General features: G+C 39.3%; 1 protein-coding gene across 1 annotated transcript in view; it reads left to right on the forward strand.

Annotated features, from left to right (window-relative positions):
* The first annotated feature begins 20,566 nt into the window (after positions 1-20,566).
* porin overlaps positions 20,567-27,863 on the forward strand; it is a 93,155-nt gene continuing 85,858 nt past the window's right edge. The window contains exon 1 of the mRNA XM_067766793.1: positions 20,567-20,572. The gene's annotated coding sequence lies outside the window, so the exon portion shown is untranslated. The remainder of the gene's footprint in view (positions 20,573-27,863) is intronic.

Here is a 27,863-nt window from a genome sequence, read left to right on the forward strand (position 1 = left end):
AGGAATGGATCCAAAATGCTTTATTATTGAAGCTCCGTGTACTAAAATTTTATGTACACTTGAAGGCATGTAATACCATTCATATAGTTCGAATGGTTTCTCTGGCGTACATGTTGAACTTTTGTACATCTATTGGACACCCACATGAAAGTGCCCCTAATATTGTAGAGAATCTTTGAATGAGATTTTCACTAACACCAGTTATAGAGGCGGTAGTTTTAATCTCAGCGAAAAATCGTCTAGCGGTATTTCCATCATTCATTGTACCGTTCCCTTGCTTTACCACGTCTACCAATAAACCAGTCTGAATAGTAAAAATTATTTTAGTGAAGCCAAAATTGCTGAAAATTGGAAAAAATACCTAGATGTACACATATGCTTGTTAGGGTATGTCGATATGAAACCCGGTTACTAAAAGTGTCATAACTTTTTTAAATTAGGTTTTACGACAAAATGTTATATAACAATAAATTATGCAAAAAGATCACATAATACGAAAATGAACAGTTAAAGTCCTAAGTTCCAAATTTTCAAATCGGATCACAAATACGATTTTTGTGAATATCTCGATCTTTGCACCAGCTAGCGGCGATGTTTTTTTCTTATTATTGCATTGTCATCGGGTTCTGAACTATATTCCAAGTTTCAAGCTTGTAGGTTATCGGGAAGTTACATAAATTTCAATTACAAAAAAAGTGCTGTCCAACCAGCCTGTGAAGTCAACCTAAATAAAACTGTTTAAAAAAGAGAAACATGAGAATTCGACTGATAATAATCTGGTTGATAAGGATGGAACATATGTAAATGCGTGAATTATCTATTGAGGATTTATTGTAGATTAGTGCATGTGTAAACTTGGTCGAATACAAGCAACAATTTTAATTCATTAAAAAAAAATATATATACAGTATATAGTAAATGAAGCAAAATTAAAATACAAAATTTGATTATAGAAATAGTTTCCTCACTTTGATTTCCTAATTCCCAATCTAGGATTCTGAACAAATCGATGATTTTTGTTTGAGTAGTTTAAAAGGCCTGTGGAGCTATTCAAATACGGCGGCGAAGAGTTGGTAAGGCGCATGCATCAGCTTCTTCGCTTAAATATGGTCGGACGAGTGCATTCCCAACGATGGGAATATAAGGGTTCTTTGCACAGTCCACAAGAAAGGGGATACTGCAAACTGCGCCAACTATCGGGGAATGAGCCTTCTTAATATCGCATACACTCAGAGAAAAAATCGTTCTAAAACGAACGAAACAAGTTCAAAATTAAGAACATTCGTTGACAAAAGTCTGTTAAGTACGTTTTTTCTTAACTCGTGACCGATGGGCTTGTTTTAAGAACAGTTTTTCCAAGCTCACCGTTCGTATTTTGTGAAACGTTTGGTATTGATGTGTGAACCTTCTGTGCTCATTTCAAGCACTACATGGGCTTGATTTAGAATTTTTCGTTCTCACGCTTCGAGAACGATTTGGGGCCGATTTAACAATTTTCGGTCTCAATTTAAGAACGGTTCGTACTTGATCTTTGGTGGGAGGGAAAGTATTTTTTTAAATATATTTATTTAATTTTTATTAATAATAATATTTTTGTCATAAATAAAGAATATTTACAACAAAAAAATTGTTATTAAAATTCAAAAGTTTAAGAAAAAATGCATAATAAGCATTTTTTCATACATTTCTCTTATTGAGAAATTATTCTTATTTAAAGATGTAATCTGCATATATACTTAAAACATTTCATAACAAGTTTGAGAATTGCCTTTGGATATGTGAATGGAACTGAACGAAAAATAAGAGTTAAAAAAATAGAACAAAAAAAAAAATTGTTTTAAAAAATTCAGAGTTTGGTGGTGATCGAACTCGCGCAACACGATCGCAAGCGCAACATCATAGCCACTGGGCCACTACAACTGCTTTATAGCTGCTGCCAAATGGTGTATTTAACATTGTAGTGCACACGAATTGTACCGTTTTTTTTCTTGGGCTTGATTTAAGAACATCGTTCTCATTAATAGAACATTTGTTCATATTTTAAGACCGGCCGTTCGTTTTTCAAGAAAATGGTGCCAGTTCAAGAACAGGGTTGTTGTTTTAAGAACAGGTCGTTCGTTTTTCAAGAACAAAAAAGTAAGAACATGAAAAGCTTGAGTTGAGTCCGGTGGTGCTGGATTTTAGAACGGCGTTTTTCTCTGAGTGTATAAGGTCCTGTAAAGTGTATTGTGTGAAAGATTTAAGACCACCGTGGATCGGCTGATTGGACCATATCAGCGCGGCTTCAAATCTGGTAAATCTACCATTGACCAGATTTGCACAATGCGCCAAATCTTGGAAAAACCCCGCGAAAAAAGAATCGGCACACATCACATCACGTCGATTTTAAAGTCGGCTTCGACAGCACGAAAAAGACCGCATATACGCCGCTATGTCTGAATTAGGTTTCCCCGCAAAACTTACACAGCTGTGCAAAATCACTTTGAGCAACACCATCAGCTCAGTCAGAATTGGGAAGGACCTCTCCGAGCCGTTCGAAACTAAACGAGGTTTCAGACCGGGTGACTCCCTATCGTGCGCTTTCTTTAATTTGATGGTGGAGAAAATTATACTAGCTGCAGAACTTATCCGCTCTGGAACAATATTCTATAAAAGCGTGTAATTACTGGCATATGCTGATGACATTGATATCGTTCACATGAGCATCCGCGCCGTATGTTCTGCTTACTCCAAGCTGGAAAAAGAAGCGGTAAAGATGGGTTGATGGTGAATGAGGAAAAAGCGAAGTACCTGCTGTCATCGAGCAAAGAGTCAGCGCATATGCGCCTTTGCAACCACGCTACTGTTGGCAGTCATAATTTCGAAATAGTAAACGACTACGTTTATTTGGGAACCAGCATCAACACTAACAACAACATCAGCTCTGAAATCCAATGAAGAATTACTCTTGATAATAAATGCTACTTTGGACCAGGTAGGCAATTAAAGAGTAAAGTCTTCTTCCCTACAAGTCACTTATCGTACCCGTCTTGCTATATAGTGCAGCAGCATGGACCATGACAACAGCAGATGAAGCGGCTTTGGGAGTGTTCGAGCAAAAAGTTCTTCGAAAGATTTATGGACCTCTACGCGTTGGCGATGGCGAGTACCGAAGAAGATTTAACGATGAGCTGTACGAGCTCTACGCAGGCATCAACATAACTAGTCCAGCGAATTCAAATGCAGCGGTTGCGCTGGCTAGGCCATATTATGCGAATGAAAGATGACGCTCAACCAAGAAAGTGATTCTATCGGAACCCGCCTATGGAAGCAGAGGTAGAGGGCGGCCCCCACTCCGGTGGACGCAGCAGGTGGAAAACGATTTAAAATCCCTTGGTGTGACCAATTGAAGCCGGTTGACAGAGAAAAGAAGCGACTGGCGCGCCTTGTTGGACGGCCATAACCGTTTAAATAGTCAGGCGCCAATTAAGTATGTAAGTAGGCCTAGATTCCAATCTAAAACTGATTTTTTATTATACTTAGATGGCTCCACTTTACGCAGTTGAAGAGACCTAGTCTCCAATCTACACTACTGATCACCGGGGTTTTATTATATTATTATAGGCTAGATGTCAAATTTTTTGTGAAGTTGGAGAGACTTGGTTTCCAATCTACAACACTCATAACATTGTTCATTGTTCATTATATATATTTGCAGTTGAAGAGACATAAACCATCATCCACTTCGGCTGCGCTCAGGTCAAGGGGGTCACTGCTGGCGGACAGTGAACGGCCTATTTAATTAGGTTAGCTGCGAATATCAAATAAGCAGCCCTCGACCAAGAGCGGCTGGTGAGGAGGGTTTGGTTTAAAAGGTCTAAGGCACCTAAGGATCTAAGGATCCTTCAGTGGCAGGGCGAGTAGATTCCGCCCTGAATTAAGCATCCACAACCCAGTCCAGGTTTGCTTCGAGGGAATACCTACCCAAGATAGGGAAAGATAGGGAGGCAACTATAAGACGTGCGATACAAACGCAGGAAGGTAAAGAAGGAAATTATTTGTAAATTTAACGTGATTATCACATTAATAGTGAGCCCAGTAAGGTCTTAATTAACGTATACTGGAATAACGATTTGGATATGTTTGCTAAGGGCTGGCGAGTGTGACATTCAGAAATCTTAGTACACGGCTTGACACCCCGTACAACAAGACTTTCCGGCTAGTATGATATTCTCCTCCGTCCCGCTAAAACCTTGGAAGGCCTTGGGGTACGTTCTAAGGCCGTCATCATTAAGTTGGTGGTATAGGTTCGGTTGAGTTTCTCCCGATTAACGCTGATCTGGCTCTGAACGCAGTTTTCAAAAGGGACTGTGTCAACATTCACGTGACCTCCCTGCTTTCGCATATATAACCGAGGGATCATTCAAGGTGACTGTACATTCGGACTAAGATAGCGGCCCCAAGTGGGGACCCAATCACATTAATGAGTAACCTAATTAAAAACAAGTAAGGAAGTCTAAGTTCGGGTTAAACTGAATATGCCATACCCAGCTGTACACTTGAAATGCTGTTGTTGTTTTTTTTGTGTGCTTAATAGTGTTACAAGGCTGCTCAATAATACATATTGTAACGAATTTACTGCAAATCCTCTTATTTCAAATCTTCTACCAAGGTTCGAATCACTAAACTGTTGAATAAATAACTCCACTTTTCAATAATGCAAAATGGCCTTTATTAAAGTATAATAACACTACTATTGCCCGACAGATAGCGTACTTAATTCAAACTGATTATCGCGCCTCTACTGTTGCTGCTTTTATACTGTGTGATTTCCTCGTTGCATCTTCTAGGCGCTTCCAGAGTTTACTTAGTTACTGGTATATAATTATAACTAGAGATGCACGTGTGTAGCTCTCATATCCGCATGTATTTGTGAGCGACACTTCCACAATTACAATTGCATAATTTTGGGAGCATCTCAGATAAGATATCTGCATGTGTTTGCGCGTTACTTCTCCGCTGCGTGTACGTACATATGTGTAGACATAATGATTGATTCGTTTATGTAGATACATAATGATTGATTTATAGATGTGCATACAAGTCACTCTTAGCATCGGCTTAGAGATGTGTAACGACAGCCTGTCTCCATACTGGCTTGAATGGGTGACAGCGTGTATATGTGGCTATGTGTTTTGTGCCCAGGTCCGTGCCTTAGCCGCAATGTTGCCATTAACATAATATTACCATAACAGCATTAACATTGACAACATTGTACCTATAGTGAACACAATGTTGCAACGGAAATAAGATGTTGCGCTTGGCATCATGCTGTTATCATAAGTAAAATCTCACCATGTTGCTAACAACCTAGCAGCATTGACGAATGCCATGTACCTACATATGTGTTTGTTCTGTTCTGGTGTGTATGAGGATGTGTATTTGGCAAGGCTATGAGCGTGTGAGTGCATCAGTGTGAGCGGTCAAGGCACGAACCGAATGTATCTGTGTAGGTGTTCGTTTTGTGGAGCGGTAAGCGTGTGAATGTATGAGTGTATGGATGCATAAATGAAAATACGGAAAAACCGAAAGATAGCTTTGCACGTATAGGTAAAAATTTTCCGTTCTAAGTAACGTTCTCTGCCACGGCGGTAGCTATAAAAGGGCGCAACGTTAGGCAACGGACAAAGTATTACTTTATCTAGTGCCCAGTGCGAGTGAGTAAATATTTAAAAAATTGTGCCCCGAAAAATATTTTAAAAAGTTTGAAGTGCGCGGCTTAAAGCGAAACAAAAAAAAAAAGGTTGTTGTGCGTGAATAAAAGCGAAACTTTAAGTTGTGCGCGCCGAAGTGTTTCGCGAAACGTGAAAAAAAACGACGCACAAAGAAGTAAAGGCTAGGGATATCCTGCCCACCACCAAGCAGTTCCCGACTCAGGACAGCAGCAGAAGTTCCTGGTAAGTACAATGGTTTTCTCTGCCCTTGAATTTTTTTTATCTCCCACCAACTTGGCATGCCCACTGGGAAGCTGGCGTCCACATAGCCAATTTTCCAAGCAAGCCGAAAGCAAATTTGCATGCATATATGCACGCCTCCGTACAGACATATGTATGTCGGTGTGTATATTAATCATGCAGACAAAAAAAAAAAAAATAGTTTTAGCATCACCAGGCTTCTTGCACTAGGAATTCCCCAAGAATAATGTTTTTCTTTCCTTATATTAACAGGACACTCCCTTTTGGAAAGAACGCACTGGGAAGAGCATTGAAAATTACGGTTTGCGGCCTAAAGGCCGAATTAGCAACATACCGCTCCAACAATAGCAACCACGAGTTTTGGTATTGGCGGCGTAACGCCAACAGTAATCGTCGCAACACTTTATTATTTAGCCGACGGCAAAGCAATTTTAGCAACATGTCTTATTGGAGGGGTTAGAACGCAGCAACAACAGCAACTACATTGGTACCGGCAAACAACATCCACTACAGCATTTTTTTTTGGCAACACACGGCCGCAACAACCACAACTTGTATATATTTCCATCTTAGTGACATACAACAACACTATTTTTGTGAGATTGGCGGCGCTCCGCCTAACAACCAGTACAACAACGTTCGTATATCGGCGACATATCGCCCAACAACTATTACTACACATCCAAAAGCACAACACTATAACTTTATTTGGCGGCGCACACCACTACAACCACAGTGAAAACACAAGAACTTGGCAATATCGAGGAGGAGCATTTTCCACCAGCGGCATTGGGTCGCAACAACAATACCCACAAGCGCCACACTAAGTCGTTATGTATTGGCGCGCAATACAACAACAACGGCAACGACACCACAGGTAACTAAAATCCTTGGGAGCTAACACAACAAATTAAGAAAAACGGCAGCAACCATCACAATAAAGCTGGCAGCAACATTTACACATTTTGGCCTTACAAACTACCACAAGCACAGGCGGAGGGAGGAACGGTCCCGGCGTTGGATTTGGTCACCACATTATTTTTTTTTATTGTATTTTTTTATTATTACGTTTATTTATATCTCGTTTATATTGTCGGAAGGAGCATACTTTTAGTAGGAAGCGGGCAACAGGGGTCATTTAGTTTCAGGGGTCAGACGCCTATTTGGGATTCACTTTAACACCATACTTCCTAATGGTGGCACTCTCCCTCCCATTTAAATATTCTCATTCGTTTATTCCTTTCATCCCTTTTTTTTGCTGTTTTTTTGGGCTGACATTCCACTTTTTTTATTTTTTGTTTACCAGATACATATTTTTCTTAGGTGTTTCTTTCTTTTGGCTATGCATGGTAGCCGTAACTCAGAATCGTTAAACTTTGAGTTTTTTAAAATCCTTTTTTTGGATTTTTTTGGATTTTTGAAAAAAAAAAAAAATAATAATATTTTTTTATTTTTATTCCGGCCAATATACCGCGTTATTGGTCTCTCACCCCGAAATTGTAATGATGCCTTCAGCATCATAGGCATCCTTTGTTTTGCTGGTGCGAATATACTTTTTTTAAACACGTTTCACCATCACGTTGGTAGAATTAATACTACCAAACACTCATTACTAAAGATCACTAGCGAGTGATCTTGGCTGAGTGATTGCGGGTGGCCAACGTGGGCGTGGCCTGTAGAATTGAATGCATGCTAAGAGTATTTCTTTTCAGCGTTTTCAGCAAAGCTACTCAACTGCAGCGGCGCCGTTGGACGAGAAGAGTAACTTGGTGAGTGTTTTGAGTGAAACATAAAAATTTATCAAAATACACCTGTTTAGTTGTATGTACATGTGTTAGCACAGATTCCTGCTCTTGCAAAAATAGAACAGGAATTAGCAAATCAGAAAAATAAAAACAGATTGCAACGAACATATGTGCATGCATGAAAAACGTCACAAACGTACATTTGCACTTACATACAAACCTTTTGTTTTCATAAACATATAAATTCTTTTGCTTTGATGACCTACTTTTGCGTTGTACATATTTGATCTTATGTTTACTTGAGCGGTTGCGGTAGGTCAGAGATTAGGGTACTCGGATTTTTTTTGTTCGCCCTCTTATTTTGTTTCATTTTATTTGAATTTGTAATTTTAGGATTTAGAATTAGCTCCTAGTAATAATATGGCATTAGTTTAAATTTTTTTATTTGAGTTCAGACACTTTGTCTATTAGTCATAAATATTTTGTATTGTATGGAATTTGGAATTTATCTACTTCTTTCCGCCTTCACATGAATTTGTAATGTTAGCTAGTAGTAAGGTTCAGTATTATATTTGAGCATTTTTTTTTACTTTGAGTAAATAGGAGTTTTAGAAATTGATACTAGTTAAGCCTTTTGGAATCCTTGGCAAATTATTTTGTAGTAAACTTTGAGTTCAAAGTTTGTTGAAATTATTGCACTTATTATTAGTTGGTAATTTGGAAACCAAAAAATTTTGTAAATAAATCATAAGAATTATGTTTGGATGAAAATTTACAGCCTAATTCTAAACAAAAATTCCGTGCGAGTTTTTTCCCTTCTCCCATTCCTCGTATTCTAAATAAAAATTCCTTGTGAGTTTTTTCACTTCTGTCTTTCCTCCTATTCTGAACAATGTTCGAAAAAGCGGAAACCGGTTATGGGAGAAAAGTAGGTATTATGAATTTGAGGGAGAGGGAGATTTATCTGCCATTTCATAGGAGTTTTTTCACTTGTTAAATTAAAGGGAATGGATCAAAATAGTTAAAGGAAATTGGTTCTTTTAAGAAAGAACACTTATTTGTACAAATTTGTGCTAAAATATGTATGTACATTCTACCACAATATTCTCTGTGTTAATACAACAACAACTACAACCACAATATTCTTTATTTTAAGCAGAAAAGTATATCATAAGCAACGGTAGAGCTCTTGGTATACATATTTGATGCAGCCATCCAGAAATTGCGCAAGAATTATTTAATAAGGCTTAAATAGATTTTGGCATATGACGAAGGAAGAATTCAACTCAACTTGGCCGGCAGAAAAATGCTTTGCTGAATGAAAGCAGGCAACTCCGGCAGATTTGTGTTATGCGGCCGTCTTCTTCTTATGTTCCGCTGTTGATGTTGCTGTGGCACCAATTCATTACTCATTTCAGTGAATACCACATGAAATGCAATAAATACTGTGCATTGTTTATATTTTATTTCTTAATTTCCAACAAATTTGCAACAATAATTAAACTTTTAAATTTTTTAAACAAAATAAGAAATGTGCAACGAAATTTCAATTGACAAAACAGCTGACTTCGAAAATTCGAAATTCCTATTCCCCCGCGGGAATAAAAAAATCCGCGAGAACAAAATTCCGCGAGAATATTTAGAATTGGTCTGTTAATATTTTCAATAATGCAGGGCTAAGTCGAATTTTGGTGTTGGTGCTGCGCTTACGCGCGGTAAGGTAAGGTGAAGGTGAGTGATAGGGAAATGACTTATTGACGGATGGACAGACTTAAGTCAGGCTTGGGGGCACTGTAAGTAGATAGGAGTCAGCACAGTGCCCACGGTGCGGTGCAAGTTGCACTGCAGAGGGAGGGTAGACTCCACCTGACAGGACAGGCCTTCATCTTTACCCCTTTTAACTTTGCCCCTCACGTATGTTTCCATATTTTTCAGCTCTTTCTCCTTCCTTTGCTATACATATGCAGGTATGAACCCTTTTTGTTCATGTGGCTGCGGGTGAGGACGGTGGTGAAATGCCCCGCCCAAGACGACGAGCTAGCCTGGGCCCGCAAGCATACCTGCTTACCGCCGCTCCTCGCCATCCAAACAGTCAGCCACGTAACAGATGACAGTACCCCTTAGTGTTGCTAATATTCGTAACACTGCCGTCCACCTAAGTCTGATCGTGCCGATCAGACAAATCTCCCGATCTAAACGCCGCTAGCATCTCCAATTGTACCACTATTCTACTTCGTGGTTTCTCAATTGTTTGTATGCGGTAGATGGTATCACTGATCTTCTTCACAACTTTGCACGGGCCTTCCCAACTGCACCGAAATTATGCCGGGGTTGATTCTGGATAGGTAAGAGTTTAACCTGTTACAGTATCCAGAACGAAGTTGAGCAAGAGTGACACGCGTTTCCCTGGGGAGTATGCATTCCTCTTCCGCAAGTTTTGGATAATTTTCGTTAAGTACTGGATTCACCGGGCAATTCCCGGCATAAAGGCCCGACGCCTGTTTATGGAGTTCACCAAGGACCTGCTTGTGTTTTTTCACTTCATACGGCTGGTTTCTCAGGTGCCGTACTTCCTCAAAATGCTTACGAAGATGACTCCTTAAGCCCCTAGGCGGTGCTGGTTCATCAATCAGATGTCTGTTGGGATGCCCAGGTTTCTGGGTATTGAACAGGAACTGTTTGGTCAGCATCTCATTTCTCTCCCTGATGGGGAGTATTCTCGCCTCATTATGCAGATGGTGTTCTGGGGACATAAGAAGACAGCCCGTGGCGATTCTGAGAGCAGTATTTTGGCAGGCCTGTAGTTTCTTCCAGTGGGTGATTTTTAGGCTTGGCGACCATATGGGTGACGCGTAGCACGTAATCGGCTGGCTAATTGCTTTGTATGTAGTCATGAGCGTTTCTTTATCTTTTCTCCAAGTACTGCCAGCGAGGGATTTGAGGATTTTGTTACGGCTCTGAATTCTCGGAACAATTGCGGCTGCATGCTCACCAAAATGTAGATCCTGATCAAACGTCACACCCAAGATTTTGGGGTGTCGGACAGTCGGTAGCGTAGTGCCATCGACGTGGATGTTCAAAATGGTCGACATTTGGGGCGTCCATGTTGTAAATAAGGTCGCGGAAGATTTAGTCGGTGATAATGCCAGGTTTCGCGAGGCGCAAAACTGGAGAGATCAGGGAGGTAGCCGTTTATTTTATTGCATAGCGCATCGATCATTGGGCCTGGGCCTGTGGCCATTATTGTGCAGTCATCGGCGTAGGAAACGATTGTGACTCTTTCCGGTGGTGAAGGTAGCTTAGATATGTAGAAATTAAACAAAAGTGGGGATAGGACACCACCCTGTGGCACCCCCTGTTTAATTCTTCTTGGTTTTGATGTTTCGTTTCTAAATTGCACCGATGCCTGCCGACCACCCAGATAATTTGCGGTCCACCTTTTAAGACATGGGGGAAGGGTAGACCCTTCCAGGTCCTGCAGTAACGAGCCATGGTTGACCGTATCAAAAGCTTTTGATAGGTCTAGCGCTACGAGTACTGTTCTATGGTGGGGGTATTGATTTAAACCGCAATTTATCTGGGTGCTAATGGCATTCAGCGCCGTGGTAGTGCTATGGAGTTTTCTGAAGCCATGCTGATGAGAGGCTAGCTGCAAATTTGCTTGGAAATAAGGGAGCAGAATGGCTTCAAGCGTCTTTGCCACTGGCGATAGGAGAGATATCGGACGATACGACTCACCTATGTTAGCTGGTTTCCCAGGCTTTAGTAGCGGGACCACCTTGGCCATTTTCCATTTCTCAGGTATGACAAAGGTGGAAAGAGACAGATTGAAGACATGTGCTAAATATTTGAACCCCTCTTTCCCTAAGTTTTTAAGCATCGGCATGGCTATGCCGTCTGGGCTCACTGCTTTGGATGGTTTAGCACGACCAATGGCGTCCTCAACCTCTTTAGCGGTGATGGTGATTGGTGACGCGCTGAATTTGTGTTTATGTGCGCGTCTATTGGCTCTGCGTCTATCTTTGTCGACCGTAGGATGCATTATATATTGTCGGCAGAAAGCGCTCGCGCATTTTTTCGCCTCCGACAGCACTTTGTCGCCAAAGGCGATGGAAACTTTGTCTTTGTGCTTAGTCGGATTCGATAGGGATTTTACGGTGGACCAAAGTTTACCGACACCGGTAGAGAGGTTACAACCTCTTAGGTGCTCCTCCCATTTCGCCCGCTTGTGTTCATCTACAAGCAATCTGATGCGTTGGTTTATATCCCTTATTTGGGGGTCGCCTGGGTCAAGCTGTCTTATAAGGTCACGTTCTCTGGCTAAGTTTGCGGCTTCCGCCGGGAAATGGGGCCGGATTTCGGGAATTCTCCCGGCGGGAATGAAATGTGCCGAGGCGGATTAAATGACATTACGGAAGGCACGCTCCCCTTGGTGGGCATCAGTCGGGATAGGGAGGGCAGCTAGGCGGCTGTCTGTAAAGGATTTATATTCTTCCCACTTTCCTTTTTTGAAGTTTATGAAAGTGCGTTTTTCAGTGACGATGAAGTCGGCGTTACGCTCAAGCGAAATAAGTATGGGCAGGTGGTCGGATGCCAATGTTACCATCGGCTGCCAGTTGACGCAGTTTACGAGTTCTGCGCTCACGATTGAGATATCTGGCGAGCTGTGACAGCTTCCTACCATACGTGTGGGGGCGTCTCCGTTTATTGTGCAGAACGTCGTTTCTTCTATTTGATCCACCAACATCTCACCCCTACTGTCCGCCCGCAAGTTTGAATGCCATAGATCATGATGGGCATTAAATCGCCTAAGATAATGCGATTGTTGCCAGTGAGTAAGGCCCTGATATTAGGGCGGTATCCACTGGCGCAACAGGTGGCAGGAGGGATGTAGATGTTGATGATTTCTAGGTTTGCATCGCCTGACCGGACAGATAGGCCTTGACGTTCTAAGACATTGTCCCTGCGGTCGATGCCAGGATCAAATATACAATATTGCACAGAGTGGTGTATGATAAACGCGAGACCGCCTCCATTTCTCCGCCACTCGATGAGCTTTGTGTGCTGGTTTACTCAATAGTGACGCCGTTTCCTGAGTCAATGCATGTGATGCCGTTTCTGCAAATGTTGGCTTTGGGTTTGCGTATGTAGCTCGCTTTGTTTCGACGTCCCGTATGCCGTTTATAAAGCTCTGAATCTTTCCTTTCAGTGTATTCCACGGGTGCGTCCGCATTTGCCAAATGAGCCAACCTTTCAACATCCGAAGCAAACTTCTGAAATGTCACATTTGCTTTTTGGTAACGGTTTTGCAACGGCGGCGGCCACCGTGGTGTGATGGTAGCATGCTCCGCCTATCACACCGGATGCCCTGGGTTCAAACCCCGGGCAAAGCAACATCAAAATTTTTTAGAAATAAGGTTTTTCATTTAGAAGAAAATTTTTCTAAGCGGGGTCGCCCCTCGGCAGTGTTTGGCAAGCGCTTCGGGTGTATTTCTGCCATGAAAAGCTCTCAGTGAAAACTCATCTGCCTTGCAGGAGCACGACGCAAATTGAAAGAGAAGCTCGGCCTTAGATCTCTTCGGAGGTTATCGCACCTTACATTTATTTATTTTATTTATTTGCAACTCAATTTGGTATATCTGTTTTCTATGCTCGCTTTCGTAACGTCTCTGACAGCGGCCATCAATGCTTCATAACTATTCCTTTCGTACTCTGGAATAGTCTGTAAGATTTCAGCTGCAGGCCCTTTCAATGCCACGGACAGTGCAGCAACTTTATCTTCAGCATTCCAGTTGTTCACTGCTGATGTCTTCTCAAATTGAAGCTTGAATACCTCGAAAGGAACAGAGCCGTCAAAAGATGGAGGTTTTACCTTCGGATTGCTCGCTGGAACAGCTGGGCGATTTAGTTGTAACTGTTGCATAAGACTTTTCAACGCTTCTATCTCGGCATCAATTTTGTCCTCGAGTTGTAAAATTTTTGCATCCTGCTCTTCCAGTTTCGCAAAGAGCTGCGATGATACCTGTTCCGAAATTTTTGTCGACATTCCAGATATACGTGCCTCTTGCGCTTCCAGTTGAGATGACATATATGTCTTCTGTTCTTCCAATTGAGATGACATTTGCGACGCCATTTCTGAAATGCGTGCCTCCTGTGACTCCAACTATATAACTAAATTGTGGATTTCTTGTCGAGATGCTCAGATTGACTATCGGCTACTATTATTCACTGAGCTAATTCGTACATGTAAATGTTGTGAGAAATATTCAATAAAGTATTTTTGACAAAAGAAATTGAAGAAAAATTGTGCATAAAACTAATGAAAAGTTGTATAGAAAAACTATACTACCCAGCAGGCTTTGTTTCGCCCGGAAACTGTTTTGCGTGGATTTAAAAATTGAACATTGCTTCCGCTCTCTATCCCATTCTCTTCTACTCTATCCTCCACTTTTCTTATAAAATTCTTGTCCAATCCCTTATTCCATTTGTCTGCCTCCCACTCCCCAGTCCCATTACTACTCACAAACCCACTCCTACTTTTGCTAAACTTCACATTCCCATACCCATTACCACTAAAACTCCCTCTCACACCTCAATTTCCTCATATATGGAATAAACAAATAAAAAAAATAAATGTAAGGCGCGATAACCTCCGAAGAGATCTAAGGCCGAGCTTCTCTTCCAATTTGCGTCGTGCTCCTCTTGATTTTTCCCTACAAATTGGCCGGACGGGACCTACATGTTTTATGCCGACTCCGAACGGCATCTGCAAGGCAGATGAGTTTTCACTGAGAGCTTTTCATGGCAGAAATACAATCGGAGCGCTTGCCAGACACTGCCGAGGGGCGACCCCGCTTAGAAAAATTTTCTTCTAATTGAAAAATCTTATTTCTAAAATTTTGATGTTGCTTTACCCGGGAGTTGAACCCAGGGCATACGGTGTGATAGGCGGAGCACGCTACCATCACACCACGGTGGCCTATATGGAATATCTATAGTAAATATCTGATACCTGCTTCACCTGGCAGACCGATTTCAATATTTTTGCTTGTACAAACTTTAATAAAACGATATGTACCTAACGCTATTTCTAAAATGACTTTCATTTAATATTTTATAATAAATATTATATTTCTTCCCCCATATTTGATCCTTATCTCTCCTCCGTATTTTCCCCCTTTTACATTCTCGATTTTTCTCCCTTCTACTCCCACGTTGTTTCCTCTTCCATTCTTCTTCATTTATTTACTAGCAGAAAAATTCCAAGTTAATAGCTTATCGAAGCGAAACTACTGTACTAAATTTCAAGCAAATCGCACCATAAATAAGAATTTCTCAAACAGGTCAGTCACTGGTCCACTTCCCGGAAAAAAAAGTTTTTCAAATATTATCTTTGTCCCTGCCCCTGTGCCGAGATTCATCACAAATCACAAATAAGATTATTTGAAATATGTCGGTCCCTGCTCCACTTCCCTGGCCAAATGTTTTCTTCATTTTTGGCGAATGTTTTCTCTAAGTGTACATTTATAGTAGGTAATCAGAACTGCCACCGGATGTCTCCTTATGACCCCCGAACACCATTTACATAGTGAGGCCAAAGAGCTCAATATTAAATAGCACAATGAAATGCCGAAAAAGTAGTTCTTGCTTAATTGTCACAAACCAAGACATTCTAGCAAACAACTGCTCGATTTAGCACCGCCTCTACGGGGATTAAGGGAACATCCCCTAAAGCACTATAACGAGATCCGGAACCTGCCAAACACAGGCAAGCAGAACCTTAGCCAAATGCACACAGAATCGGTAAACGCCTTTGTCAGGACGCGCCCGGTGAACCCCGTTATTAATATGCAATATCCCACCCTTGCAGAATAAGAAAGCACATTACCAAGGGAGACACGAGTCACCCTGGCCCAACTTCCTTCTGGATACTGTAACAGGTTAAACTCTTACTTGTCCAGAATCAACCCCAACATACGTAATGTATGTCCTGCATGCGATGTGTCCCCACATGACACCAACCGTCTTTCCAATGGTCCGCCCCTGTTGAAACAGACAGTTTCCTTGTGAGTGGTCGTGCCCATTGAATGGGGCGAAGCACTGTTAATACAACAACAACAACATAGTAGGTAACAAAATGCTTATGAAAGTAAAATGAATGAAAGTTGCAGGAAATTTCATGCATGCAAACTAAATCAAAATAGTTTAAAATATCCGATTTACACAGTTTTTATGCTCAGCGTGCTTTGCACAGAGAGTATATTTACTTTGATTGGAAAACTGTTGGTTGTACAGGTATAAAGGAATCAATATAGATATAGACTTCCATATATCAAAACCATCAGTATCGAAAAAAAATTTGATTGAGCCATGTCCGTCCGTCCGCCCGTCCCACAGTTCTGGATTTGGCTTTAAGTGGACTTAGGCAAATGAAAAAAATATTAGTTAATAACACAAAACTTTTGATGGGGATCGATTTTAAGTCTCATTACATGACGTTTTTGTATATGAGTATTTTTTCATAAAGTCTTAAACAAAAAAGTTATAGCAAATAAAAAAAATTTTATGTATGGGAAAAATCATATTTTTACCGTTAACTCATTTTCCTCACATTTCCTCAAAATTTGATTAATTTATCTATATAGTTAGGGTTATATACTATGCAATTTACCGGTTTCATGGTTCGAAAAGGTTCGCGTTGTGTTTTTTTTTTAGAATTTCGAATCACTTTAGTTTTGGGTACAATTTAAAAACAAAAATATTTTTTTTTGTTTTTTTTTTTTTGTTTTTTTTTTTTTAATGTTAGTATTGAGAATCAATTTTTAATTCTGGATAATATTTAAAAACAAAAATATTTGATAATTCATATACATTTAATTTTTTTATATTGAATTTACATTTAACAACCCAAAAAGGTTCAAATCAAAAATTTAGCTATTCCAGCCATTTTCAAAAATTTTAGTGTTTTCCGATTTAGTGTTATAATTCAATTTAGAAAGTAAAATTCTATTGATACAAGCTCTTTTCGCTAAGATATAGCTTATTATTTTCGTTTACGACCTTTTTAAAAATCTTTTATATAAAAGTGGGCGTGGTCTTTAACCGATATTTCCTGCTATAGGGAAAATTTGTGTACCCAATTTTATTACGATCCGTTAATTGTTCTTAGAGTTATGGCTTAAGAAACATAGAAAATTGCTTAGTCATAAAAGGGGCGGTGCCGCGCCCATTTTTGTAAATTTGAAGTTTTTCCTATTTATTGTTATAATCCACTTCGGAAATGAAATACAATTGATATAAATCTTTTTTTGCAAAGATATAGCTTATTTTATTCGTCAACGACCCTTTTAAAAATCCTTTATATAAAAGTGGGCGTGGTCCTTAACCGATTTCATTAATTCAAAGCATTCCTTATAGTAAAGGCAACCTCTCTGCCGAATTTTGTTACGATAGGTTTAACGATTTTTGATTAATAATAATTGTAAAATTGATTTTATCACAAGTGGGCGGTGCTACGCCCATTTTAAAAATTGTTTTCAAATTTTTATCAAGAGTCTAAATATCAGCCGACACGTCAAATTTCAACATTCTAGGTGTAGTATTTATTAAATAAGCAGGTTTTTTGTGTTTTCCAAAATGTTATAAATATAAAAAGTCGGCGTGGATATCATCCGATTTCGCTCATTTTCAATAACAATCTATTCTGGGTCCAGATAAGCTCGTGTACCAAATTTAGTGAAGATATCTCAATATTTACTCAAGTTATCGTGTTAACGGACAGACGGACAGACGGACGGACGGACATGGCTCAATCAATTTTTTTCGATACTGATGTATATATAAATCTATATCTATCTCGATTCTTTTATATCTGTACAACCAACTGTTATCCAATCAAAGTTATAATACCCTGTGTACAAGTACAGCTGTGTATAATAAAAATCAAGATGGGGAAGGTACGTTCAACCCATTTATGGGACGAAGGGACCTGGTCTATCGGCCGTAGATCAAAATGTTTCGTCGCACACGGGGACCAAACCAAAAGGATCGGAAGCCAACGGCAGGCAAGAAGCTTTTCCGGCTGTTACTCCAAGGGCAAACCAGGAGAAGGTTAAAAAAGGCACTACTGCATTAAGTGGCCTCATAAAGAAGGCTGCATAAGATCTTCAAAATCCTCAGGCCTCAGTAGGGATCGAAAATAAGATGACCAATTCCATACAATTTTACTTAAAAAATTAAAACAAATTATCAAACTTATTACCAGTATTATTAGTTCTTTAAAACATGCCAAAAATGATATACATATAATTATATACTCGTAAAAATGCTTCTATGGAAAATGTAACGTCTAATTTCAAGAAGTGCTCAACCAATTTTTATGAACTTCTTTTTAAGGAAAGTATTGGCGCTAATAAATCGAGTGGAATTTTTATTTTCCCATTTTCACAAATTATACCCAGCTGTGCTTGTACACAAATTATTATAACTCTGATTGTATAACGGTTGGTGGTACAGGTATAAAGTAATCGAGATAGATATAGACTTCCATATATCAAAACCATCAGTATCGATAAACAAAGTTAACACGATAACTTAAACAAATATTGAGATATCTTTGCTAAATTCGGTTTACGGGCTTATCTGGACCCATAATAGATTGGTATTGAAAATGAGCGAAATCGGACTATTACCACGCCCACTTTTTCTATTGAAAATTTAAAAAACTGGAACAATTTTAGATAATTCACAAACGAATACCGTTAAAGATATTACATTGAAATTCGGCAGAGACCTTATCCTTGTCAAATTTTATAGAATGAGTGAAGATAATCAAAATCGGTTAAAGACCACGCCAACTTTCCCTAAAGGTCTTACGTTTGACTGATATTCTACCTCACTGTTTTTATGTTTATTGTTCTTTATATCTTTATTTTAAAATAAGCAGTACATGTAGGGAAATCCCCATATCTAAAGGACAACTGAATTTTTACCCGCTCAAGTTTATTAGTGGTAGCCTCTGTAACCTTTCTGCTTCTTTTTAACGAAAATTAGTCAAAATAGAACCATATGTGACCTGGAATCATGAAACGACCCTATTGTGCGAAAACAAGTTTTCGACAAAAACGCGTTTAAAGTTTTTGTTTAGCTTGACTCTGTGTAGCGGCTGGCCGTTGTGAACGAATTTTGTAATTAAAATTTAATTAACTTCCCGATAAGCTACAACCTTGAAACTTGGCATATAGTTCAGAACCCGATGACAATGCAATAATAAGAAAAAAAACTCTGATAGGTGGCGCATGGATCGAAAAATTAAAAAAAATCGCATTTGTGGTCCGATTTGGCTTTAAAAACGATTTCCATTGGAAAGAGCGTTAAATTTCGTATAAGAATCACTCAAAAAGGGAAGAACGGTATTTTCGCACAATAAGGTCGTTTCATGATTTCAGGTCACATATATATGTATGTATTATTGCGCAGCCTTATAACACTATTAAACACACAAAGCAAACAACAACAGCGTTTCAAGTGCACAACTAGGTATGTATTGTTCGGTTTTACCCGAACTTCGACTTTCTTACTTGTTTTTAAGGTAAAGTTGGTTAAAAAAACCCTCAAATAATGCAGGCAAAAGACTTTTCAGCGGCCGCCGTGGTGTGATGGTAGCATGCTCTGCCTACCACACCGAATATCCTGGGTTCACGCCCGGGCAAAGCAACATCAAAATTTTAGAAACAAGTTTTTTCAGTTAGAAGGCAATTTGTCTAAGCGGGGTCGCCCTTCGGCAGCGTTTGGCAAGCACTCTGAGTGTATTTCTGCCATGAAAAGGCCTCAGTGAAAACTCATCTGCCTTGCAGATGCCGTTCGAAGAGCACGACGCAAATTGGAACAGAAGCTCGTCCTTAAATCTCTTTGGAGGTTATCGCGCATTTCATTTATTTATTTATTTAAAAGACTTTCAGTTGCCAAAAGCGACAGCGCACGGGGGGTATTTGATTAATCCAGCTGTCCAAAAGTCGATTTTTCAAATTATTCCATTTTTTTCAAATATACTCCCTGTCGTTCCTAGATGTCCACTGAATAGTATACATACCCCAAAACCCATCTGCAACGTCAACGGAGCTAACCGCGCACATCTAATGTTGTATAAACATTGTGTGTAGTTCAATGTGTTTTTGAATTAAAAAGCAATATACCTTTCTAACCTAAATACTTGCTCACTTGTTTCGCTTTAATCTAGTTACATTTTCTTTTAGGACAGGTAAACGTGTTCTTAATTCATATGTTAGATTTTTTATACCGCATGTTTTAACTGAGTTATTTTACTTTCAATATTAAATTTTTTAAAACCCTTGCAAACAAAGACATATATCTTATTTAATAATTTGGGAAAAATTTAAACAACGTGACACCAGGACGGACAAGGCGACAGCTGTTTCGATTATACCTTGTAAATCTCTTCAAAGCCTTTTCTTCCGGGAGTGGGAGTCGAACCCGCACTCCTACGATAGTTGAAATGGTTACAAACGCATTCAGCTACCAAAATTTCTTTGAAAACCGCCGTGCCAACAAGCATAGCTTTAACACATAATTGCATGCGAAGTGTGCAATGTGTAAAAGATTAAAATATGCAAAAGAAGGCAATTGGGAAAAACTTTACAACAACTAAGGCATGACGTAGCTGAATGCATTTGTAACCATTTCAACTATCGTAGGAGTGCGGGTTCGACTCCCACTCCTGGGAGAAAGGGCTTTGAAGATATTTACAAGGTATAATCGAAAAAGCTGTCGCCTTGTCCGTCCTGATGTCACGTTGTTTAAATTTTTCCCAAATTATTAAATAAATTATAAAATTAAAAATTGCTTCAAATAAATGTTTTCACACATTCAAAAAAAAAAAAAAGCAATACGGGCAATCCCCGATTAAATCATACAAAAAGATATATCTTTTTTCAAGGCATATCATGTTTGTGTTTGTTTCAAAGTTTAATAACAAAAAAAAGGCTGCGCATACCCGCGATTTTTTGAGTGGTGTCGATTTTGTAAGAGACTGATACCCTTATTGGCAAAAGGTGGCAACCTTGTAAAAACATCCTCAGTGGCTGAAAAGTCTTAAAATGTAATACTATATCGATGTACCGAATTTGATTCAAATCGGTTAAGCCGTTTCCGAGATGGTAGTGGATATACAAATAAATATAAAATAGGTGAGGTGGCAATCCTAAGTGGCGACCCTTCTTAAAAATGTCAATAGAAATGCGGAGGAAAATACTCTTCGTTTGATACCCATATTGGCATATCTCATGTAATGCCGAAAAATTACCCCGGGACCATCCGAAACCGCGGTCCCGATCCATAGTAATTCTGCGCGGAACCCCGTGAATTTACTGTTAAATATTTCCTTTCATAACAATGAAGTGAGAAAACAATTTTTTTAACAGAAATAACTGCTGTTTTAATTTTCGCCAGCTAGATTGATCAAATACCCCACCTGGCAGCGGGCTAACAAAATCTTTGTGTGCGTAAAGTAAACGTAGAAAAAGAGCATTTGCAATAAAGAGATACATTTGCATACTCACAGCCAAAAAAACACTTATAGAGTGTTGTGCAAAACAAAAGAAACAAATTCAATGCAAATATTATATGGGCGGTTTTCCACGCTAATAAATTTAAAGCAACGGTTTTTCAAAATATGTAATAGTCATTGACAGGACAACTATTTATAAAATATTCACTAACTTAAAGCAGTTACCGCGGCCACCGTGGTGTGGTGGTAGCGTGCTCCGCCTATCACACCGTATGCCCTGGGTTCAACTCCCGGGCAAAGCAACATCAAAATTTTAGAAATAAGATTTTTCAATTAGAAGAAAATTTTTCTAAGCGGGGTCGCCCCTCGGCAGTGTCTGGCAAGCGCTCCGATTGTATTTCTGCCATGAAAAGCTCTCAGTGAAAACTCATCTGCCTTGCAGATGCCGTTCGGAGTCGGCATAAAACATGTAGGTCCCGTCCGGCCAATTTGTAGGGAAAAATCAAGAGGAGCACGACGCAAATTGGAAGAGAAGCTCGGCCTTAGATCTCTTCGGAGGTTATCGCGCCTTACATTTATTTTTTTTTTTTAAAGCAGTTACAAGTGAGCACAATAACAAAAATGTGAATCTTGCTTAGCATGTACAACACTAAAACAACAAACCAATATTTTGGAAACGATCCTTTCTTTCGTAGAAGGTTAGTATAGTTCCAAAATAAAGGTGTAATTGGGCTCCGAGTAGTGATGTCAGCTGTCATTCCCCATTGATGTTTCATAGCTGGGTGTAGTGGTTTCATGCCAAAATAAACTTTAACTGGAAATGTTCCATTTTAAAAGCCCCATAAGGGTCTAAAAGGGATTCAAGGCTACCTGGATAACTATGACATTTTCCATACCATTGTAGAAATTAAACAGAAGCGGGGATCACACTGTGTTACCCCCTGTTTAATTCTCCTAGGCTTTGAAGTTCCGTTTATGAATTGAACCGCCGCTTGCCTATCATTCAGATTATTTGCGGTCCATCTTTTTAGACAAGGGGGATGGTGTGAGCCTTCTATGTCTTGGAGTAGCGTGCCGTGTCTGACCGAGTCAACAGCTTTTGACAGGTCGAGTGCCATGAACACCGTCATTTGATGGGATTTTTCCTGATTTAGTCCTTAAGTTATCTAAGTGTTTATGCCGTTTAGTGCGGTGGTAGTGTGTTTTGCGTAAGCCATGTTGATGGGTGGCTAGGAACAGATCGGTTTCCAATGTCTTCGCTACTGGCGAAAGGAGTGATATCGGTCGACATGGCTCGCCTTCGTTACCTAGTTTCCGAGAGTTTAGTAGTGGAATTATCCTTGCAATTTTCCATTGTTCGGCAATGACACAATGACAGGTTGAAAACGTGCGTTAGGTGCGTTATTCCCTCATCGCCAAGGTTTTTCAGCATTGGGATGGCTATTGCTTCTGGGCCTATTGATTTAGAGGGCTTAGCCTCTATGCTAATTTATCTTAATAAGCCCGTCCGTTTGGACGACGTCTGGCCTTATCTACTGAAGGATGCATAACAAGTTTTCAGCAAAAGGCGCTCGCGCATTTCTTTGTATCCGATGGAAACTAAAATGATGTTTTTTTTTTATTGAACTGGACAAGGAGTTGCCGGTTGACCACAGTTTACCAACACCTCCAGAGAGGTTGCAGTTCTGTTCATTTACGTTTGTGTTCATTTATCAGCCGCATGATATCCAATTTGAGATTCCTAATATGGGGGAATCTAGGGTCGAGTTGTCTGCCCATGTCTAGTTCTCTTGCTAAGCTTGCACCTTCAGCAGAGAAATGGGGTATAATTTCTGGTATTCTACCGGCCGGTATAAAGCATGCAGAAGCTGCAGCGATGACCTTGCGGAACACACGCTCCCCTTGCCGTACATCAGTCGGAATGGGGTGAGCAGCCAAAGCTAGATTTGTAAAGGTTGTGTAGCCTTTCAAGTTAGCTTTTTGGAAATTAATAAAAGCCCGCTTTTCATAGGTGAAGAAGTCAGAAGGTGGCTGTATTGAAAAGAGTATGGGCAAGTGGTCAGATGTACTAGTATCTTCTGGCGAGCTGTGACAATTACCTGCGATTCGGGTGGGGCAACGACATTTATCGAGCACAAAGTCGTATTATCTATTTGCTATGCTGGCTGGCTGTCTCTGGTGTTGACTTATTTTTTCTTTAATTGGCACTTAACCATTTAAACGGTTATGGCCGTCCAACTGGCGCCAATTGGTCACAGGAAGTGAGTTTAAGTCGTTTTCCATCTGGTCCTTCCAGCGGAGTGGGGTACAGTGAATCGTAATTGAAAATTTGGGACTTAGGACTTTAAATGTACATTTTCGTATTCTGTGATCTTTTTCCATAATTTATTGTTATATAAAATTTTTTCGTAAAACCATCGACATACCCTAACGAGCATATGTGTACATCTAGGTATTTTTTCCAATTTCCAGCAATTTTGGCTTCTCTAAAATAATTTTTACTATTCAGACTGGTTTATTGGTAGACGTGGTAAAGCAAAGGAACGGTACAACGAATGATGGAAATACCGCTAGACGATTTTTCGCTGACATTAAAACTACCGCCTCTATAACTGGTGTTAGTGAAAATCTCATTCAAAGATTCTCTACAACATTAGGGGCACTTTCATGTGGGTGTCCAATAGATGTACAAAAGATCAACATGTACGTACGCCAGAGCAACCATTCGAGTTTACGTTGAACTATATGAATGGTATTACATGCCTTCAAGTGTACATAAAATTTTAGTACACGGAGCTTCAATAATAGAGCATTTTGGTTCCATTCCTATCGGAAAGTTGCCTGAAGAAGCCACTGAATCCAGAAATAAAGATTTTAGAGCATATCGTCGAGACCATGCAAGAAAAATTAGCCGCAAAGCCACAAATGAGGACATGTTAAATAATTTGTTAGTTACTTCTGACCCATTTATTTCATCGAGGAGATCGAAATTACCTAGTAAGCATGAGGAAATATCCGAAGAAGTGAAATCTCGACTACTACTACCGCAAAACCTCGACTATAATACAGAAAACTAAATATTTTAGTTTCTCAATTTTAATTGGGTACGAATATACATACTACATATGAAACGCAACATTTACTTAAAATAATAAAAATTGTTTTTTTTTTTTTTAGTTTTTTTGTTGGTCATATACCTATATGTATATTTGGAGATTTCATGGATTGACCGATCGAATAATTTGTGCTTTTAATTACTCTTTTGGTACTAACGAACAAGCTGGAATAGTAAGCGTCATACAAAAAAAAAAAAAAAAAAATTACGAACAGGCTGGAATAGCTAAATTTTTGATTTGAACCTTTTTGGGATTGTTAAATGTAAATTCAATATAAAAAAATTAAATGTATATGATTTATCAAATATTTATGTTTTTAAATATTCCCCAGAAATAAAAAGTGATTAGCAATACTAACATTAAAAAAAAAAAAAAAACAAAAAAAGAACAAAAAAAATATAAATTCTACCAAAAATTAAAAAGTGATTCGCAATACTAAAGAAAAAAAAAAAACAAAAAAAAAAAAAACGCGAAACTTTTCGAGCCATGAAACCGAGTACATTGCATAGTATATAACCCTAACTATATAAATAAATTAATCAAGTTTTGAGGAAATGTGAGGAAAATGAGTTAATAAGTTACCGGTAAAAATATGATTTTTCCCATACATTAAATTTTTTTATTTGCTATAACTTTTTTTTTTAAGACTTTATCAAAAAATAATCATATATAAAAACGTCATGTAATGAGACTTAAAATCGATCCCCATCAAAGTTTTTGTGTTATTAACTAATATTTTTTTCATTTCCCTAAGTTCACTGAAAGCCAAATCAAGACCACTGTGCGGCGCGCCGACAAAGTGATCGGCGTAAACCTCTGAATTGAATAGCTGGACTTCAGAGTATCACATTATGCACAACTAAAGCTGCAGACATTGGTGCTTTATCGGTAACCGTATCGGTAACCTTATAACAGCTGATTCGACCAACCTTATGAGAATCAATGCAATCGATTACACTGGACCACGAATTTCAACTTTTTCTCTTTACCAGAAACGCCGTTATGAAAATCGAATGTAAAATCACCCCCTGATTTCGAAAATTGAGTTCATTTTTGATGCTATGGTACCGTTTTTGAGATATTTGCAATTTACCGTTATTCGAAAAAACCAAAAAGATGGCTCCGTTTAATTACGTATATCTCACGGACGGGTTAAGCAATTGCAAAGAGTTTACAGAATCGGAAAGACGATAAAATTTGCTATAAATGCATCATACATTGTTTTTTGCTCAACCAGACAGTTTTCGAGATATTAGCTTATCATTTCAGATTTTTGTTTTTTTTTATGAAAAAATATGAAAAAAATTACTCTTTGCGAGGGCAGCATTAGAAAACCACAACTTTTTTTCAGATATTTTTTCTTTACGTAAAGCTCTTCTTAATTGGAAAAAAGATAAGCTTTCATCGAAGAAAATCGATGCAAAACTACGTAAGTTATAAGTGATCAAATAAAAATACCCAGGTTGCGCAACTTCAATGTATGTATAAATACATATTGTCACGGATATTAGCATCACTAAGCTATACCATCACTAAGGCGATGCTAAGCGATTTTTACGTCAATAATCAAATCATGTATACACATATATAAGGCAGCCGAGAGATGTCACACACAGATGCATTTACTTATACGCCTATGTGTGTGCGAGAGACGGTAAACTACAAACTCACATACATCTGAGAGACGCTGAAAAGTAGAAAACTGTAAACAAGTAGAAACTATATGAGAACTATAAACACTCGAAAAAGTTGGTAAGTTCTGGAAATAGAAGAGCCTAGATGTATGCAGCGTAAACTATAAAAGCGGCACAAGCGAGTAAAAAGTAATTCAGTTTGAGTTGAGCTATCAATCAGTTTGATTAAGCACGCGATCTGGCGGCCAATAGTAGAGTTTCATTTGAGTTATCAATCAGTTTGGTTATTAAGCCAGCGAGTAGCAAAGTATAAGTGTTATTGTGAAGTACTTTAATAAAGGCCATTTTTCCATTATTCAATATTGGAGTTATTTATTCAACAGTTTAGTGATTCGAACTTAGCAGAGGATTGCAAATAAGAGGATTTGCAAGTAAATTCGTTACAATTGGTGTCAGAAGAGGAATTGTTGAATAAATTCCAGAGGACAACAAGGACATGGCAAAGTTCAGTGAATTGAAGATCCAGCAACTGAAGAGGGAGTTGGAGAGCCGTGGATTGAATACAAGTGGCGTTAAACTTGAACTTCAGGCACGGCTACGAGAGGCAATGGAAGTAGAAGGAATTGACTTGGACGAGTATGTCTTTAATCATGATGGGGACGAGACAACAACAAAAATTGAAGAGAAAAACGAAACATCGCAGACAGTTACGAGCACAGACTTGAACATGATTTTGGCTGCCATATCTGCACAAACATCGACAGTAACATCAATGTCATCGCAAGTGTCATCTCAACTGGAAGAACAGAAGACACATATTTCAGAAATGTCGTCAGAAATAACATCGAAGATTGAAGCACAAGAAACGCGTATGTCAGAAATGTCGACACAGATAACATCCAAGATGGAAACACAGCTCGAAGAACAGAAGACATATATGGCATCCCAACTGGAATCGCAGGAGACACGCATAACATCAAAGATGGAAGAACAAGAGGAGCGCTTATCATTGCAGGTGGCACAAATGTCTTCACAGTTAGAAGCACAGGAAGCAAGGGTAACATCAAAGCTGGAAGCACAGGATGCAAAAATCGCTCAATTTCAGGCAGAAGTCGATGATTTGAAGGGTCGTATGGAGCAGTTACAATTAAATCGTCCAGCGGTTTCAGCGAGTAATCCAAAGGTAAAAACACCATCCTTTGACGGTTCTGTTCCTTTCCAGGTCTTTAAGCTACAGTTTGAGAAGACCGCAGCAGTGAACAACTGGAATGCGGAAGATAAAGTTGCTGCACTGTTCGTGGCATTGAAGGGGCCATCAGCGGAAATCCTACAGACGATTCCCGAAGGAGAGCGGAACAATTATGAAGCATTGATGGCTGTTCTAGAGAGACGATACGGAACTGAGCATAGGAGACAGATATACCAAATGGAGTTGCTGAACCGCTTCCAGAGGCCTGGTGAAACATTGCAAGAGTTTGCGTCGGATATTGAAAGCTAGCACATTTAGCGAATGCGGATGCACCCGTGGAATACAGTGAAAGGGTAAAGATTCAGAGCTTAATAAATGGCATACGAGATGTGGAAACGAAGCGGGCTACATATGCGAATCCAAAACTAACATTTGCTGAAATGGTATCGCATGCTCTGATTCAGGAAACAGCGTCGCTTCTGTGTAAGCCAGTTTTCAAAGCACGCCGTGGGGAAGTAGAAAGGCCAGAGTGGGTAGACACAATTTTGGAAGCACTGAAGGGATCTCAACAGAAGAAGGCCGGAGTTATTAAATGTTTCAAGTGCGGCAATCCAGGTCACATTGCACGTCATTGCGATCTTGGTCCTAATAGTTCCAACAATGTGGGTGGCCGTAAACGCAAAGCTGGCGGAAATGAGCA

This window comes from Eurosta solidaginis, chromosome 2 (assembly GCF_040869045.1).
Source record: "Eurosta solidaginis isolate ZX-2024a chromosome 2, ASM4086904v1, whole genome shotgun sequence".
Taxonomy (NCBI): Eukaryota; Metazoa; Arthropoda; class Insecta; order Diptera; family Tephritidae; genus Eurosta; species Eurosta solidaginis.